Source organism: Chiloscyllium plagiosum, unplaced genomic scaffold (genome assembly GCF_037043375.1).
Source record: "Chiloscyllium plagiosum isolate Xiang-an unplaced genomic scaffold, Cpla_swu_hap1 HiC_scaffold_22, whole genome shotgun sequence".
Classification (NCBI taxonomy): Eukaryota; Metazoa; Chordata; class Chondrichthyes; order Orectolobiformes; family Hemiscylliidae; genus Chiloscyllium; species Chiloscyllium plagiosum.
This window is the reverse complement of record NW_028270160.1, coordinates 36116468-36135550: the sequence shown is the minus strand read 5'-3', so window position 1 is coordinate 36135550 and position 19083 is coordinate 36116468. Positions and strand designations below refer to the sequence as shown.

Here is a 19083-nt window from a genome sequence, read left to right as displayed (position 1 = left end):
ATTATAACCTTGATGCAAAATGGACACAACAGCTGAATTCCAGAGGTAAAGTGAGAGTAACTTCGCCTGACATTAAAGTGGCATTAGACAGAGTGTGGCATCATGGCATCTGAGCAAAACTGCAGTCAATGGGAACCAGGGAAAAACTCTGTGTAACATAGATTTGTACCTGGATTTATAGCAAAGAGGAAGATAACTATGGTCATTGGAAGTTGATCAACACAGCCAGGGTAATGTTCCAGACCCCACCACCTTTAAAACTGTCACATCAATGTCTTTTCCTCCATAGGTTCAGAAGTGAGAATGTTTGCTGATGACTACATGATATTCCGCATCATTCACAACTCTTTAGACACTGAATTGTCACTGTCCAAAAGCAGCAAGACCTGGACCACATTCAGGCTTACACTGATCAGCAAATCAAATATTCCCTCCAAGTCACTTAGAATTATTCCAACTGTTCCTTCAATGTCACTGGGTCAAAATCCTGGAACTCCCTCATTCACAACTGTGAGTGTCCCTGCACCCCAACGACTGTAGGAAATCAAGAAGGCATTCTCCAGGGATGCTGGAAATTGGTTATACATGTTGGGCAAAGCCAAAGATGCCCATATCTCATGAACAAGTAATAAAATGTTTGTAGAAAAATGCATCCCACAATTGATTGTGACGTCAACAATGCCTTTTCAACATGCCTGATCCCTAGACTCACAATGTCCTGAGATTTGTGTGCGCTTTCCAAACTCTATTGGTGCCAACTGTGAGCTGGGTCAAAGGCAGGCAGCCCTTTGATTTTAGTCTCCGTTACATCTGCTCTGATGGTGCCACCTTACGCAGGGGACCTCAAAAACATCTAACTTTTTCCTCAACCGAGGATCCCTTGCCACTGCAGTTGACAGAGCCCTTAGTTATGTCCGACCCATTTCCTGCATTTCCATCCTCATCCTTTGTCTTCCCTCCCACAACAATCGGTCCCATGTGCTCACTTTCCACCCCAACAGCATCTACATCCAAATGATCATTAGCTGCCATTTTTGCCACCTCCAGCATGATGCCACAACCAGTCACATATTCCCCTCCACTCTTTTTTCAGCCTTCCGCAGGGAACATTCACTCAGGGACATCCTGGTCCATTACTCCTCTTCTCCCAGCAACTCTAGCTAGGAATATTAGTGCTGATAAACAGGGGCTCAGTTTCTGGGACATCATAGTCATTCAATTTAAGTCATGAAACAAACAAACAGTCGCAGAAAAGATGAAGGCAAAATCTTGGCTCCCAGAAGTGAGAATATATTTATTGGTACTATTTCCAATCACTGGGAAGTAGACTTTCCCAAATCTTTGACCATACCTATTCCTGTTGTGATCTTGCACATACCAAAGCTGAAACTCGTCAAATTTGGCATAATCACTTGCCTTAAAACAAAAAGAATGTTTGCACATCACTCACCTCATTTATTTTGACTGTTCCTTCTTCTCATCAGCAATGGTATTGATCTTCGTAATTAATCTATGTGCAGAAATGTTTCTAAAATTATATTTCTGGTTGACAGCTTGGAAAGTGACTCAGAACATATTGGTTTATGTGGATTAGCAGCCAAACAAACCCTAAATATTGCAATCAAAAACATCGGACATCATTGGATTACTCATTCGCTGTCTCCTGTAAATAAAATCAATTCTGGAATAGCACAATAAGTAAACAGAAAATAGAAGACAGATTTAACTTTCCACAATTTTAACACCAAATTTATTTAACTTGGTATAAACAAGACACATGAAAGGGTTCCTTGTTTAATCCATGCTGGTGTTGACTTATTTTCTCTTTGATAAACTATTCTTTAGGGGACAAATCTGCAGAGGATTGGGAAAATGGAATCGCTCTTTTAAAAGTATTGGCACAGGCACAGTGAACTGAACGGCCTTTGTCTGCACTCTGACATTTCAATGATTCTGGACAAGTTCCTGAAAACCCCTAATCACATTATTCCTGGCCTGGCATTTGTTTTTCATCTTCCTATCAATGAAGTGCCTTGTGGCAATGGCTACTATACAAAATGGAAGTTGACTTCAGTGGTTTATACAATGACACGCATCAACCTGGTTTTGCATAATTTGTATTTTCTTTTTATAGCACAACTTTTTCAGACAAAGTCTTTTTGTAATAGTTTTGGTTTCTGGTATCATTCTTTTTATTTCCCTCTGTTAGTATTAGTGAACAGACTGCACAGCATCAATTGCACCACAGCAGTATCGATTGTTATATAGTGAGAATTCATCACTTCATGTCTGAATACTCTGCAAGCGCAGAAGATAGGTAAAGGTTGGCTACACTCAAAAAGCTTTACATTATTCAGGACAACACAGTATCCGCGATTGACACCCTATCCCCTCCCTTAACCACTGACACACAGTGCAGCAGCATACACAATCCACAACATGAGAGTAAAAAACTACCAAAGCACCTTAGATAACACTTTTCAATATAAAATGCATCGGAACAAGCTACACACCAACTTATATTGCTGCTCCTTCACTATTGCTGGGTCAAACTCCTAGCACTCCCTTCCTCTGGGTGCACGCACATTCCAAGACAGGCAGCAGGGTAAGAAGGTCGCACACTGCTATCTTCTCAATGAAAATTACAAATGGACCATAAATGTTGGCCTAGCCAAAGGTGCCCACATCCCATGCATAAAAAGGTAGGCACACAGTTGAAACTCCTACTGAAGTAAAATGATAATTTACACAAAGAAATGCAGTGGAATTCAATTTAGTGTCCCTTGAAGAATAAACTGGAAAATCTGCATTTAGAGTTGGAATTAGAAGCAATATTTAAAATCCAAACAAAAAAAGATTCAGCACATTAAAATTCTCTTACACAGATATTTTTAAAATTCAGGTAAGTTGAATATAATAATATTTGATTTTTACTAACAGCCTTGAATGGAAATAAATGGTGCAGTTTTCAAGGAGATGCAATCTATAGTTGGTGTGTGCAGTATATTCAATTCAGGAAGATTCAAGAATTAAGTCACTGGCAAAGGTGTTGGCACAAACAGTCAGTGGCCAAGCTGTTAAAAACCACATTTCAGCTGTTAGACTGACAATGAGTGCCTGCTGTATTACTAAAGATAGCACCAGTTCTTTATTGAATGTTGAGCTGTTTAATGTGCTTGTGAAACCATTTCACACAATATTTGTACTGCTGCCTATGGGTTGGGTATGTAAATTTATTGATTTCTTGTCATGGCTGTACCTGCAAAGGGACAAACACTGGTATCAGAAATTGAGTATTTCATTTGTTCAGTAGTGCCATGAGCTATAGAGAATTCTTCAATACAAAATACAACATTCAAGAAATTAGGAGCTTAGTTCTTTTTGTTCATCTAATGCTTGGAGCAAATTAATATTGGAACTGTACTGTCAGGGAATGGCCTGTTGAGCAAGCAGAACTCATTTCCATGTATTCTCTCCTGACAAAAGAAAATTAATAACAAAAAAAATCCTCAAACAACCTGATATTTCACCCGAATTGGTGAAATTCCCCTATAATAATCTTTGTTTGCTATTTGCGAAGGCCTTTGACCCAGAAATAGGAACAGGATTTCTAATTGGTTCAAAATGTTTGGAAAACGCATAATGTTTTTAAGAATGCTTGAAAACATTTCTTAAAAAAGGTCAGATTAATTCTAACTCTCTTGGATAACGTATAAAATATGACCTGGAAGCAGTACCAGCAGAAAAGAATTTAAGCGGTGTGGCCGTACTTAAAGGTGATATGGAGACAAAAGGCAAACTACTCACGGAAACTGGCAGAGATAGAAAGAGGAAGACAAAAGAAAAGGCAATAAAGCTCTCTATCAAAAGTTCAATCCTGTGTTTGGGAAACAAAATCAAAAATCCAAAAGCACTTGTGATTGATTAGTAGACCAAAATATATTATATTATATATATTCCTGATGAAGGGCTTTTTCCCAAAATATCGATTTTCCTGTTCCTCAGATGCTGCTTGACCTGCTGTGCTATTCCAGCATCACTCTAATCTTGACCCAAGATCTATTAAATCCTAAATGTAGTGCAAGAAGCTGAGGCTTAAAGAACAAGCTCAGTTTTTAAACAGTGGACTAGATAATATTGGTTGGTCAACTGGAAAGCTACACTATCAAGGCTGCTGTCAACACAGAGGAGATTAGATGAATAAATTCCCTACAGTATGGAAACAGGCCCTTCGGCCCAACAAGACCACACCAACCTCTGAAGAGCAACCCATCCAGACCCACTCCCCCAGCCTACATTTACCCCATGACTAATGCACCTTTCACTATGGGCAAGTTGGCATGACCAATTCACCTAACCTGCACATCCTTGGATTGTGGGAGGAAACCGCACGCAGACACGGGGAGACTGTGCAAACTCCACACAGACAGCCTCCCAAGGTGGGAATCGAACCCAGTTTCCTGGTGCTGTGAGGCAGCAGTGCTAACCACTGAGCCCGATTCCTAAGCATGTGCCTTAAAGTGTTAACTGTGACTGGCGATCGCAGATGGAATATAGGTATTGAAGAATGAAACTCAAAAGGTGGAACTGAATGAGAGAAAACAAAGCGATCTTACCTATAATAGGCAAAAAGTTAGAAGAATTTGATACTGCATGTGGCGCCAAGTATTCAGGGAGTGAAAAAGTTGACTGCGGTAGATATATACATTATCTTTATTGGATCAATTAAAGTGAAATTTATATTTTTATGTGAATTTTTTTTTGTTAATTCATATTTAAATACACTGATTCAAATTTGTGTCAAAAGATAAAACTTACACAAAGTGAATTGTGATTCCTACATTCAAGGAAAAATCATTCCATAAATCTGGCCACTTTGACTTTTGGTTACAGAGACTGTAACACACTTTCTATCCTTTTACCCACTGACCACAAACGAAGTATGGGCAGTGACAATAGTAATTCTGAACCACAATGATGCATTGGGGTTCAATGATATACTTCAAATAAGAATCATTTAGCAAACTGTAGGGCAACTGTTCATCCAAATATACAAACTCTATCAGTCACAAATGCAGTTATTTATTAATGGAGAGCTTTCTTCCATTCAAGGGCACCGTAAGTCTCTCACTTCAATCTGCTAACCCAACCATACCTTCAACATTAAAAATACTAGGGGGACGAAAACAAGATCTCAAGATCAGTTAGCAAAGCTGTTTGTGCTTCACATTTAATACATTCGCCTTTCCCATTTATTTATAATTTACCAGAACCATTTAAAAAAAAAAGACATTTGATGCAAAAAACAGAATGGATACTTTCAAAGTTGGTGCAAGCTTTTAAAAATCAATTCCCAGCATCTACACCTTTAACAGCAACAGTACTAGCAGTATTAGATACAAAGTATTAGAGAAGGCAATGGCACGGTTGGTATCAATTTAGAAACAAAACCTAGTAACACAAACAGCAGTTCTTGGAAAGTGATTTGTTCTGCTGATCCCCACTCTGGCATTGTAGTCTTTGTCATACCTTCTGTGGATGGCACAGAGTTTGCTGCCTTCTGTTTGCCATGCACCTACTTCTGAATAAATGGAAGTTTCCATTTCTCCTCAACTATTCCAATGCTTCTCTAAACAGTCAGCCTCTAGAGGTCACAGCCACTCATGACATTACCTCCCAATTGCCAGTGTCAATATCCACTATCTTCATATATTAATTGCAGGTTTTGTAGTGGATGTGTGAATACTCAGTTTATTACTCAGTAAGCTGGGCCACTGCAGAGAAACATTTGGGTAAATGGCTGTCACCTACCTAGCGAAGGTGCTAAGCGAGCGAAGGTATCATTGGCATAGCACTAAATGCACATTGATGAAATTAAATGCGATGACTGTGTCACACTGGCAAGACCAATACTGACTGACCTTCCCACTGACCCCCAAACTAAGAGGCTTGCCAAGCAGCTGTCCAACAGGGAGTTCAGAGTTAACCACATTGCTGTGGATCTGGAGTCGTACGTAGGCCAGATTTGGTAAGAATGATAGATTTCCTTCCCTAAAACAAACACAGATGGGGTTTGATCATAAACGTAGTTATAAACAACATTTTGTTCCAGTTTTTATTAATTAATTGAGTTTAGGATCTCCAAATGGTCAAAGTAAGAATTTTTCTCATGTCTCTGGAACATTAGTAGGAGCCTCCAGACTACTGTCTCAGCAACTGTGCTGTCTCCGTCATTACAATCAACTTCACAATTGCACTTCTAAAATCCCAATCTCGTGTGCTTTTATTTTTGCGACTAGTGTATTTTACAGGACATTATCAAAAGCCTTCTTGAAATCCAAATACACCACATCCACTGGCTTTCCTGTACTTTGGAGGATTGTGGGCTGGAAAAAATTACAGAGGGACAGATGAGGCCATGATTGCACTTAAAGTCAGAATGCAAGGATTTTAAAACTAAGACATTGCTTGACTACGAAAGAACATATGTGAACGAGCAATGTGGTGATAGAGTAGTGCATCAAGTCCTCTTTTGCCTATTTTTTCTCATAACCTTATAGGAGCAGCTGGAAAAATGCAATGTTTGCAACACAGAGGGCCACCTTGTTTTGCAAGAGCAGGAGTAAGGAGAAAGTAAGACCGGAGAAGGAAGTATCAGTACAAGAGGGTGGGGGGGGGGGGGTTGTGTCATGCCCAACAATACTGTATTCAAATACTGAGCAAGGTTAAAATGAGTTCTTGTGTGCCAGAATCTTTCAGGGGCTAAATATGAGTGGAAATTTTTAAATTGCTGAGCTAGATACTTTAGAGATGTTATAGGAATCTGGTTCGAGGCCTGTCTAGGAGGACTGGTCGAAAGCACAATAGCCTGGAGAGGTGGCAAGTTAAATGATTGCTGAAACCACCACTAAAATCAATCATATTAATTGACCAAAAGAGAAACTGTGGCACATGAACACTCTGAAGTATAATTATTAACGGTACAGATACAATGGAATATGCATGGTAGCAAAAATAGGGAAGTCAACAATGAGGGGTAGAAAGTTAACTTACAGAAGACAATTAAAGTGACCTACATGTAATAATTACAGTTACAAGAGTATAGAATACAAATTGTGAAGCAATGAAATAATTTAATCTTCAGTTTGACACTAATGGGCAGCACAGTGATTAGCACTGTTGCTTCACAGCACCAGGGACCTGGGTTTGATTCCAGCTTCGGGCAACTGTCCGTGTGGAGTTTGCACGTTCTCCCTGTGCCTGTGTGGGTTTCCTCCAGGTTCTCCGGTTTCCTTCCAGAGTCCAAAGATGTGCATGTTAGGTGAATTGGCCAAGCTAAATTGTCCATAATGTTCAGGGGTGTGTAGGTTATGTGCATTAATCAGGAGTAAATGTAGAGTAATAGGGCAGGGGAATGGGTTCGGATGGGGTACTCTTCAGAGGATCAGTGTGGACTTGTTGGGCCGAAGGGCCTGTTTCCACACTGTAGGGATTTTATGATTCTATGACTCAGAATTGACTCAGATTTGTAAAACTGAGCACTTTCCAGTTTCATTGTATTTCTACTAATGTTTTCATGTTCTTCCTAAAGAAATATGCTAAAGATCCCCAAAATCTCAAAACATGGTACAAAACATTTACTGATGGTGAGACGCATGTATTTGTTCTCAATTATGTATTCAAATTTTATTGTAATCTCAAGATGATTTACCTTCTAGCCTACTATACTTCAAACAAAACTGGGTCTTTAATCAGGCACTATGTAACGACATCAACAAATTGGATTAAAACACTTTGAATGCTGCAAAATACTCAATTAATTAATACAAATACCTACATTACAATTTAGATGATTAAAAATTAAAAGAATGCTTGAATACCATTGTGAGACCAAATGCCATAGCATAATTTAGTCTAATTGAACAGAATTACTCAAGTTCCACAAATTCCATTCACTGGCACATTGTACACAGCGACTCTGTAATTGAAGAAGTGTATCAGATTCAGTTAAAATAATGCAATAAATGGCTGCACTTAAGAGTGTGATGGATGAAAAACTGCTCCCGAAACAATGCAATTATAAATTAAAGGGTTGTAAGTGGTTATTTCTATGAACTTAGATGGGGAGGAAATTACCAACATCCACATACAGGGCAATCTCGATAATCCGAACAACACAGGTGGGAGTATTTTGTTCGAATAATCGAATGTTCGGATAACACAGCATCGGGACCTCGAGGTCTTGTTTGGATAATTCAAAATTTGGATAATTGATGTTCAGATAATCGAGACAGAGTTGTACAGCATGGAAACAGACCCTTCGGGCCAACTTTTACATGCCAACCAGATATCCTGAATTAATCCATTAGTCCCCTTTGCCAACATTTGCCCCATATCCCTCTCAACCCTTCTTATTCATATAAGAAGTACCAGCCTCCACCACTTCCTTTGGCAGCTCTTCCATACAACCATTGACCTCTGTGTGATAAAGTTGCCCCTTAGGTCCCTTTTAAATCCTTCCCTTCCCACCTTAAATCTATGTCCTCTAGTTTTGGACTACCCCACCCCATGGAAAAGACCTTTGCTCATCCATTTGCTATTCACGTCATCCATGCCCCAAATGATTTTATAAACCTCTATAACGTGACTCCTTAGCCTCTGATGCTCTAGTACAGCTGCAACATGACCTCCTAACGCCTGTACTCAATGCACTGACCAATAAAAGCAAGCATACCAAATTTTTTACTATTCTGTCCACTTGGGACTCCACTTTCCAAGAACTGTGAACCTGCACTCGAAGGTCTCTTTGTTCAGCAACACTCTGCAGGACCTTACCATTACATAAGGGCCCTACAATAAAGTGTATAAGTCCTACCCTGATTTATCTTTTCAAAATGCAGCACCTCACATTTATTAAAATTAAACTCCATCTGCTGCTCCTTGTCCCATTGGCATATCTGATCAAGGTCCTTTATAAAGAAGGTAACTTGCTGCGCAGAGAAGGCTTCATTAATTAAAATCTTCTAGTTTCCATTGCTTATCGCTTCTTCCCTTAGAATTCATAAAAACATGTGTATCATTTGAAGTCAAGTTAAGTGTTCAAAATTAACACATCTGCAAAATAGTAATAATGTTTAGGATAATTATTGAACTCAGAGTTTCCTCAAAAGGGCATTCACACTCCAAATTGTGTAAATTACAATTGGATATTTTTCCCCTTCTGATAAGCCATGTGATATGTTAATAATCTAAAGACAGAATGCTATGGATGACTTGAAATGTTCATGGGAAATGTTGTGGTGTTCATAGATGTGGTAATAAAGTGTCTTAAATTTTAAAGCTTACAGGGTCAAAACATTTCCTTTCTGGTGCAGGGTGTGCACTGTCACACACTCCTTTGGATACCCAAGTTCAGCATTTATGAACACACCTTTTCACCACTAAACTGACACCTCACTTGCATATTTGTGAAGCCTCAAAGTGACTGGTTCCAAGTAGCTGCAGGAATTTGCTGCTGCAGCCAAGTATTCAAGTTAGCAACATTACAACAGCTTTCATGGAAGGAAACAAATATCTCATCATCTTTTCAAAACCCAATTTATCCAGAATTTTATAGAATAGCTATGTTCAGATTTTTAGCAACAGAAATCACTATGAATTGTGGAGATACAAACTTCCGGTCCTGAATTTAACCAATTATGTTTGCTTGAAGGATTCATAATTCATGACGACAGGCAATTAAATATTTCACATTACCATTTAAAACAAAAATTCAAAGTGACCTTATACTTTGATATCTGTATCAGTATCTTCTCGTAACTATAGCTATGGTACGGATGTCCTTTTGTATTCAAAGCACATTTTATCTGTGAATAAGTAATCTGTCAGTATGGTACAAAAGATCAAACCTCCTCCACATGTTGACTTAATCCAGTTTTGGCATGTCCACTGCTGGGAGTTGTTCAGGTATTGACGACAGCCACAGAATTTCTAGTTTGTTCTGAGCAGCAAGTTGAAGTATGATTCTGCTGTTATTATCATTATTTTGATAGCCAGATTTTTTTTCCACTTACTACTCTCCTCCTTGGAACTCTGTATCCATTTAGGAATTGCAAAATGGGCACCCAAGTGCCTAACATTATGGAAAGGCAAGGCACACAATAATTACATCCCAGAAATATGCCATCTGTTAGACTGGTGAAGGCAGAAGATGGGGCACCCAGGGAGTGCATTGGAAACTGGTGTCAGGCCCTTTGCATGTTGGTAATCAGAGGCCTAACACATGTCCCTTTCCAAACTGGGCTGCCCTGGTCTAAATATGATCCTAATATCACTTTATAAGGAGTGTCAAAGCCAGCCAAAAAGCTAAGCTTTTTGAAAACAATACGTCAACAAAGGAAGCAGGACTGAGTTACTCTTTGGCACTCTTCCATTCCTGATTACTTAGTGCCAAATGCTAGGATCAGCCTACAGCCAACTACCAGCAATGCAATGGCTTGAAATGCAGGTCCTTTTGCTTGAGGACAGCCATCAGATTCCAGCAACTCCCTGCCCTTGAACCCAGTCTTGGATGCCTGCCTGCTAATGTGGAGGTATCAGTGTTCAGTTCACAATGCTACCTCACAATGGATTCTGACAAAGGTCACTGGACTTAAAGCGCTAACTCCATTTTTCTCTCTATACATGATGTCAGACCTGCTGAGTTTCTCCAGTATTTTCTGTTCTTGTTTCAAATTTCCAGCATCTGCAGTCTTTGCTTTTATCATAACGCTATCTGTACATTATTCATTGCAGATTACAGATCCTGACACTTCACTGAAACGGCCACCCTACAAAAGCTTCAGTGAATACAGGCAAGTTGTAGAGGGCACTGTTGTCTAACCCAGACATGTTTTCACCTGACTTGCATATGAACCTTCCAACAGAGATCACTAAACAGTAACTTAAGGCACCTTCCCATTCGGAAAAGGTCAACTTGCAAACCCATACTGACCATTTATTGTAATTGGCTGACCAGCGAGGAATTTTCAGGCCTGCAAAACACAATTGCACATTAATTTTCCAAGCTGAGTTCCGAGTGAACTATTATTAGTGTGTTAATAGCATTTGTTATCATATTAAAAAGTGCTCTGCAACCATGTCACTCAATAACAGAACTACAACGCGCACTGCACAATGTGTTTTTGAAAACCAAAAAGGGAACAGAATGAATAGAATATCTTCATTTATATAATATTATCACAGATCAAATATTTTAAGGCATTTTTGTCACCCCACCCCGCCACCTTTTTAGAGTATTGGAGGTAATAATATGGGATAAACACTACTTTATACAACATTATCTAATGAGGTAAGCTCCCAGTTAAATCAGAATTTTGGATGAGGGAGCAAAATTATCTGAGACATGGGAAGATAGTATTTTTTGAAATGTAACATTTGATCTTTAATCACCACAAAAATCTCTGACTGATATTCCTGATAGTGCACAGGACTCCACTGGTGTCTGGGATCTAGTCCTACATTCGGGATCTAATCTGGAGGTGCTATCAATTCAGCCAAAAAATTGTTAACATATTGTAGCATTTAATAATATTAAAAATGACAAAATCATATGTAACATGTATTAACAGATAGTTGATGAATATAAGCAAATTTCAAATTATAGATTAAAGAGTGAGGCAAAAGAAGAAAAGGAACATAAGATAACATATTTTCCTTAATATAGTTCTGTCATTCAATGAGATCAAACAGAAGAGACAAGGAAAGATGAATTGCAACAAAAATAAAATCCTTGCAGGATTAATGAGCACTCAAAAGGAGTTGCAGCAACATGACCCAATGTAATCCAAGATTTGACACCCTAAATTCAACTGTTAAGCTCTGCAACATCTTCACAAAGTATGCTGCCAAGTTTTGAAAAGTAAATCCACATGGCACGGTGGCTCAGTGGTTAGCACTGCTGCCTCACAGTGCCAGGAACCTGGGTTTGATTCTGGCCTTGGGTGACGGTCTGTGGGAGTTTGCACATTCTTCCAGTGTCTGTGTGGGTTTTCTCCAGGTGCTCCGGTTTCCTCTGACAATCCAAAGATGTGCAGGTTAGGTGAATTGGCCATGCTAAATTGCCCATAGTGTTAGCTGCATTAGTCAGGGAGAAATGCAGGGTGGGTTACTCTTCGGAGGGTCGGTGTGCACTTGTTGGGCCGAAGGGCCTGTTCCCATACTGTACATAATCTAATATATTCATCTTTCATAATAGAAAAATGTCTTATTAGCACAATATGCTGTTTCAGGGCAAATCATCCCATATTAGAAATAAACTGCAATGGTTTAAACATCTAAACAATGTAACAAGTTCTGTGATTGAAAAGTCTTTCCCTGTAACAGAATCAGCCTGAAACCTTCAAAGACAGAAACATTTTCCAACTGGTTAGAGGTTGACCTGTGTCCATGCCAATAACCCGCCTCCTTTCACACAGACATAGCTGGTACTATATTCATTTCTCCAGTGAACACAGCACAATTATAACCACAAACAGAAACTATGTTTCCTGACATGACCTCTGTGTTCCAAGCATTGTACCGATGCTCAATGTCACAGCATTCTAGAACTTCAATAAGTAACAATACTCTGCTTTTAAACTTGCAGAAAGCACACACGCATTTGCTCAGAAAGCAACAGCATATAGTAGTTGCACCAGAAAATATCAACTGTGAAAAGCCCATGTGGTACAAAAATTATGGTAAATTGATTTGTAAACCGGATACTCCAACTGAATAGTTAAACCATTGGCACTTTCAGTAAAGTCTGCATTTTAGAGCTTCCTTTAAAAGCTACACATTTTGCTCTGTAATACAATTTTCATTCAAATAGCTCTTGCTTGCTTCTAGTCTTTAAGCTTTCTGTTACATTATTGTCACTGCCACCTTTAAAATAAACCGCCTGCTGTTTCCTCTTTGACATGTCACTCAATCACAAGCTATGGTTTAGACTACTCACAGAATTTCTTTAAAAGGCACAGATTTCCCTTGATAACAGGAGCTTGATGTTTTGCAAGTAATGCTGGATAACCATTACTGATCACATGTACTTAACAAAAATGAATTCATTTTAAAATTCAGATCACATATTTACCATCACATCTAGTTCTTTATTAGACTTTTAAATGTTTTCACTGAAGTTCAGTGGGACCAAACACGACAAAACAATTTCATAACTGCTTTCCAGAAACTGAACCTAATAATAACAATAAATGATTAATAAAAAATAATCACAAGTAAAATTACAAATGATTCTCAAATGGCTGACTAATAAAGATTGGAGTGCTTCCTCTTGAATGCCTACAGAGTGAGTTCACAATCACAGAGAACTCCCAAAAGGAAAACTGAGCATTTCAAGAAAGAGCACAAGGTTCACTATTCATCCCTGTCTTCTGGATATAGTGCCCACACTCTGTGCTCTTCTTCAACAATGTCCCTGAAAGAGCCCCAGTTCACTAAGTTCATCTTTGCTTGTGCAACTCAATGATTAAGAACTGTGGCACTGTCATGAATCTTGCTGATGTTACTGCTGGACATGTCAGGACCCAACATGAAAATCTAGTTTAATAGTTTGTTTTTGTTTTTTTTTAAAATTTGGCCAAAACATAAACATACAAAGCTACAGATTTGGTTTTAGCAATAAACAAGTTTATCATGCAAAATAAAATATAACATTAACCAAGTTTTATATAAATAACATTTTGAAAGGTTTCAAAACAATTTGCATAACAAACTCCCATTTACTCGCTTGGACATCATTATTTCATTGATGACTGAAATCCAGAGAAATGCTCCATCCAGATCAATACTGTTGATTTAACTTAATTGCTTCTTTTCAGTTCAGTTTTCTGAAGTGAGAGGCCTTTTCCCTTCACCATTTACAATGGAGAGCTGAGAATTCTTCAGACCTTTAATAATTTACAAAGTCCTGACCAAATACTCTGTGTTTTCGCAAACTGCAGCCCTTACACTGAGGTAACATATTTCCTTGATTGCTCTGAACAATCTCCTTTAAGCTAGAAGAGACTATACTCATTTCTGACCCTTGTTCCTGTTGAACTGTCTAAAAGGTTTCTGGTCCCAAGGTTATTTTCCAAGCTAAAAATCAACTCATGATTATTCTGAACACAAAAACAAGCTAATGTTTTTTTCCTCCTCTGGTCATAAACTCCTACGATGTAAACAAAAGCTTTGATTAACATACCAGGAGGCACATTATGTGTTAAAATCATGGTTCCAGAAAAGCTGACCCAGTTAATTTTTAAACCCCTTCACAAAAATACACCAGCACACAAATACTACTGGTGTAAAATGCAAACTCTTAAAAATGTTAAAAAAACATTGTTCATCACAGTAGGTACAAATCAGGAGACATGTGACCTTCAACATTCCTGTGGTGTCAATAAAGGGAGAGTCCAATCCGTGAGAAGATGTTGATCTTGTGTTTTCAAAGAATCAAAAAACGGGACTAACTGAGGAACTTGAATTAATGTAGAGATCCCACTGCCACTGCTCTAATACCAACAAGCCATCTCCATCATAAATCCAGAGTCTTTCAAACTCGCACAGTATTCCTGTGAAATTCATCCTTCTTGACCTGACTGCAGCCTTTAATATGGTTAACTACATCATCCTCTCTAATGTCATCCAGTTGGATGGGTCTACTTTCACCTGGTTCCTGTAGAGTACCACTTACAATAACTCTTTCCTCAACTTACCACATGACCTCTGGTTTCCAAGGATCTATCCTTCGTATTCTTACATTCCTCATCGACCTGCTGCCCCCAAATCATTATCCAAAAGTACAGCATTAGTTTTCATGTGCATATGCATGGCAGCTGAAAAATGTGTTGCTGGAAAAGCGCAGCAGGTCAGGCAGCATCCAGGGAACAGGAGAATCGACGTTTCGGGCATAAGCCCTTCTTCAGGAAAGAAGGCTTATGCCTGAAACGTCTATTCTCCTGTTCCCTGGATGCTGCCTGACCTGCTGCGCTTTTCCAGCAACACATTTTCAGCTCTGATCTCCAGCATCTGCAGACCTCACTTTCTCCTCATATGCATGGCACACAATTCTATTTTAATCAATACTCCCCAACTCATTCACAGTCACTAAATTATCAGATTGCAGATCTGACAACCAAAATTTGTTGGGCAGAACTTTCCACCAATTAAATACTGAAACGATTGACGTCATTGTTTTCGGTTCCTGCTCCAAAAATGACTGAACTACATCCTTCAACCTCTGTAACATCATCCATCATTGCTACTCTTTCAGCGTGTGTATTTCTGAAACCTTCAATTCTGACTTTGTTAGATTTAAGCTCAACTTTTCCAGAATACTCCCAACAGATCATAGTAGATCTCCATAACTTGAAGTCATCAAAGCTTCTGCTGCCTATACCTTCACTCTCAGCAAGACCCATTCACTTAGCACTCCTGTTTATTAACCTACGTCAGGTCCTACTCAAGCAGCACCTTGATATTAAAAAGTACCATCCTTGGTTTTAAAATCCTTCCATGGTGTAGTTCCTTCCCATCTCTGGAATCTCGACTCGCCCACAACCATTCAAACACTCCTAATTCTGGGTTTTGAGCAAGCCTAATTTTAAACAGCCCACATTGATGAGCATGCCTTCAGTTGCAACAGGTCCTAAATTCTGGAACGCCCTCCCTGGAGCTCACCACCTCTCGAGCTCACCTTTCCCCCTTTAAAACACTCCTTTGAAACTCTTTGACCCAGCCATTAGCTGAGAAGTTGATCCCAGAACAAGACTGTTCAACTAAGAGAGCAAGAGCATGGTGATGCTCCAAGAGCCAGATGACTGTTGCCATGGATAATGTAGGTGACTGGCAGGCTGCGTGTCCTTGAATGGATTTAGAAAATATGCTCAGTCTACATTGTCAAACTGCAGACAAAGACAGCCAACTTACTCAGTGAAGCATGTTTCATGAATTTCATGGTAGGGCTTATTGGGGTACCTATTCAAAACCACTAGGCAAGAGGCCTGGGTCATTTAGAACATCAAGCCTGATTTGTTTGCTGTATTTCATCAGTCGTGGAGAGTAATGGGGCAATGCATTAAGGGGCAGAAATTCTGGCAGCTTCCAGATACTTAGATCAACTGTCCGAGTTTTGCTTTAATAGGGCAAATAGTGGGTAAGCTGCAAGGTAGCGAAGGGAAAGAAAGAGGAGTGTGTGCTCTGTCTAAGATGGTCAGTCCTAAACAAGTCATTGAACCTTGCCCCAGTACTGTTGAACAATGTTGGTGAATTGTCTTTTTAAAGGCTGCATAAAATATTCTACGTAGTTCTGTAATTCAGATGTACTTTGCATAGTTTTTGTTCCAAAGTTCGCAATGAAAGATATGCAAACAGGTTAAAGAAAACCATCCAGGGTTTCTAGCCCCAATTGCTGGAAGTTGCCTCCTATGAAAATCTGGTTGAGTCAGGACACTTAGCTCTGTCACTTCCGGTTCATTTATATAGCACCTTTCACAACATTAGAATGCCCTAATGCATTATAAAGCCAATGAAACTGTGGTGACTTTCATATGGTAGAGAAAGATAGCAGCCAGTTTCTGCACTGATAATGAGTTAATGCTTTAGGTGATGGTGATTGACCAATAAATACAAAGAAGAAAACAACGAGTCTGCTCCATTGCAGTTTTGAATACTGCCAGGGAATCGTTTACATCCACCTGAGATGGCAACAGGTCATAGCTGAATGTTGTATTCGCAATATGTACTTCAACAGTATAGGCACACTCTACTGTCTCAAAGTATGAGCTGTAGTCTTTGGAGTGGCACATGAATCTATACTCTTCTGACTCAATACCAAAAGTTTTACCACTGGATAAAGGATGACATCTCTGTTCCACAGCCGAACAGCATGCGGCCACTTATTCAAAGGAACAACAAATTCATTGGGGCACTAGAGGGCATCAGCTTTCATTTACCCCAGCAAGAATTTAATGACAGTGGTGTGAAATCCTGTTTTTTAAAAATTGCTTTAAAAACCTACTTGCTGCAACTTAATGGATATGGATAGCATCCAGGCTTTTGCAAAAAAAAATTGTGCAGACTACTGTACAACAGACTAGAAATTACACAGTGACACGGCACCTATATTTGACTCAGAATTCTGGGAAATGGTGTTCCAAGTCGCTAAAAGCTTCAGGGTGTGAAATAAATGTCTCCTTTATTCTAGTTAATATCTTGTGTAGAATTAAAATCTGCTATTTTTAAATTTTCATCTCTCCTTTTCTGCTCACGAGAAATGCTTAGTGTTGCAACCCAGCGGCCATTAGACACGTGAATCTTGACAGTGAGTGCTGACTAACTCTGACCGAAGGACATCACATCCCCACCCAACATCTGCATGCAGATCCTGGATAGTTATCAAGAACAGGAAGGAGACTTTGGCTCATTTTCTCCTCCCAACCCAAATCCTCTGGGACCACACATAGTGCTTCAACATTGAGGCCAGATACCTCAGAATCAGAGTAAATATTTAACCTGAGACCTCCAGGCTTGCATGGGCCAGCTTCACATTAGATAAAGGTTAAGGAGTTGAACTTAACAAAAGTAACTAATTCTGTGATTTTAAAGAGTATCGACAAAGAATGAGTGTTGAGGGGACACTACTTGATAAGACTATAGCCCTCTGTTCAAGTCCTCAAACCACAATTCAGTTAGTTTGATTGGCTGACCCATGAAAGAATCAGGTTGCAATGCAGGTAAATAATCAAAGTTGCATGTTAATCCTGTAGTATTATTCTCCAGGCTTTCAGAATGTGGAAAAAGAAACAGAAATAATATAAAGGAAAACTAGAAACAAGATATATAAAAATAAGATTTCACTGGGTAATTTGTTATTCCAATAATTAACTGATCAATTAAGTGAAGTAAATAAGGATTTAGGTTAGTCGATAGAACTAATTCAATTATATTTCTTATTGTCATTAGCCGTAAAAGACTGAGCAAAGAGTTGTTGAAAGTGTTGGTGCTACTGACACCAAATGTGTCAACATTTATAAAGTCAGCACACAAAAATAAACCTGTGTGCACGTTAGCTGAGTAGAGTGAGGAAGACGCTCGCTTGTGGTAAGAATCTGTTTTTGGAGTCTTTTAATGTAGGGAGGCTATCTACTGCAGCCATCACATGATTCTGGCTGAACAGGAAACACACTCATGCTTTTACAGACATCCATAGGCAAAGTAGAAAGATTTACAACTTTATAACCAACCTGTTTGGTCACATTAAGACACGTACTGAGGCCCTCATGTCCTGATGTGGAATTTCAACCCAGGCTTTTATGACTAGAGGTAGAGATGCTACCAATCCACCACTAGCCCCCTCAGATAAGTAAATAACTTGGGAATTGAAATAGAATTTTAAAAAGGTGGCAAGGTTCCATGCCCCACTACTGTGAAAATCAGGATACGTTCCCCACTGAAACTAGCAGTCTTTCAGCCAGTGCTCAATATAGCTTTAACTGGAGGGAAAACGGCCATCTCTCACTTGTGAGGATATTTCCCTTAAGTGAGCTGCTGTCTAGTGTCTTTGGCCAATAATTAGGTTGTCCCATCAGTGCCACTTGGGACACTACAAACAGCTGCATCATTTCGTGGCATACCAAGAATCAAAGTGAGTATTGGGGATATCACAGAAGAGATGAGAGGAAAGGCCGCAGTGCAGCTAGAGGCAGAGAAGAGTGGGGAGCTCAATGGATAGGAATCACCAAGGGATTGGATCCAAACTTGGGGAACAGTGTTGATTGGCAGGTTGGAGGGAGGATGAAAGTGGTAGACTCCCCACCATGCCCATCAGAACCTGACCAGAGTAATGTGCCAGGCGTCATCCCATTTTGGATGTCCTTCCACTGGCCTTAAAATTGAGAGCAGGCAGGAAGCAATCCTCAAGTGGTCATTAATTGTCCATTTAAAAGTACTCAACTAGGGTGACAGCAGACAGCCATGAAATGGGAAGACCATCTAGGCAATATTACAGGCCACCCACTTGGAAAACTAGTCACTGGGGGGGCC

The 19083-nt window shown here is 39.4% G+C and overlaps 1 protein-coding gene across 4 annotated transcripts in view; it reads right to left on the bottom strand.

Annotated features, from left to right (window-relative positions):
* Positions 1-19083, bottom strand: part of ptprea (protein tyrosine phosphatase receptor type Ea) — a 276393-nt gene that overhangs the window by 208795 nt on the left and 48515 nt on the right. The window contains exon 1 of one of the 4 annotated variants that reach the window (XM_087998960.1): positions 1451-1496. The exons of the other annotated variants lie outside the window; for them this stretch is intronic. The gene's annotated coding sequence lies outside the window, so the exon portion shown is untranslated. Of the gene's footprint in view, positions 1-1450; positions 1497-19083 lie in introns of those variants that run through there. 4 annotated transcript variants of the gene reach the window in all.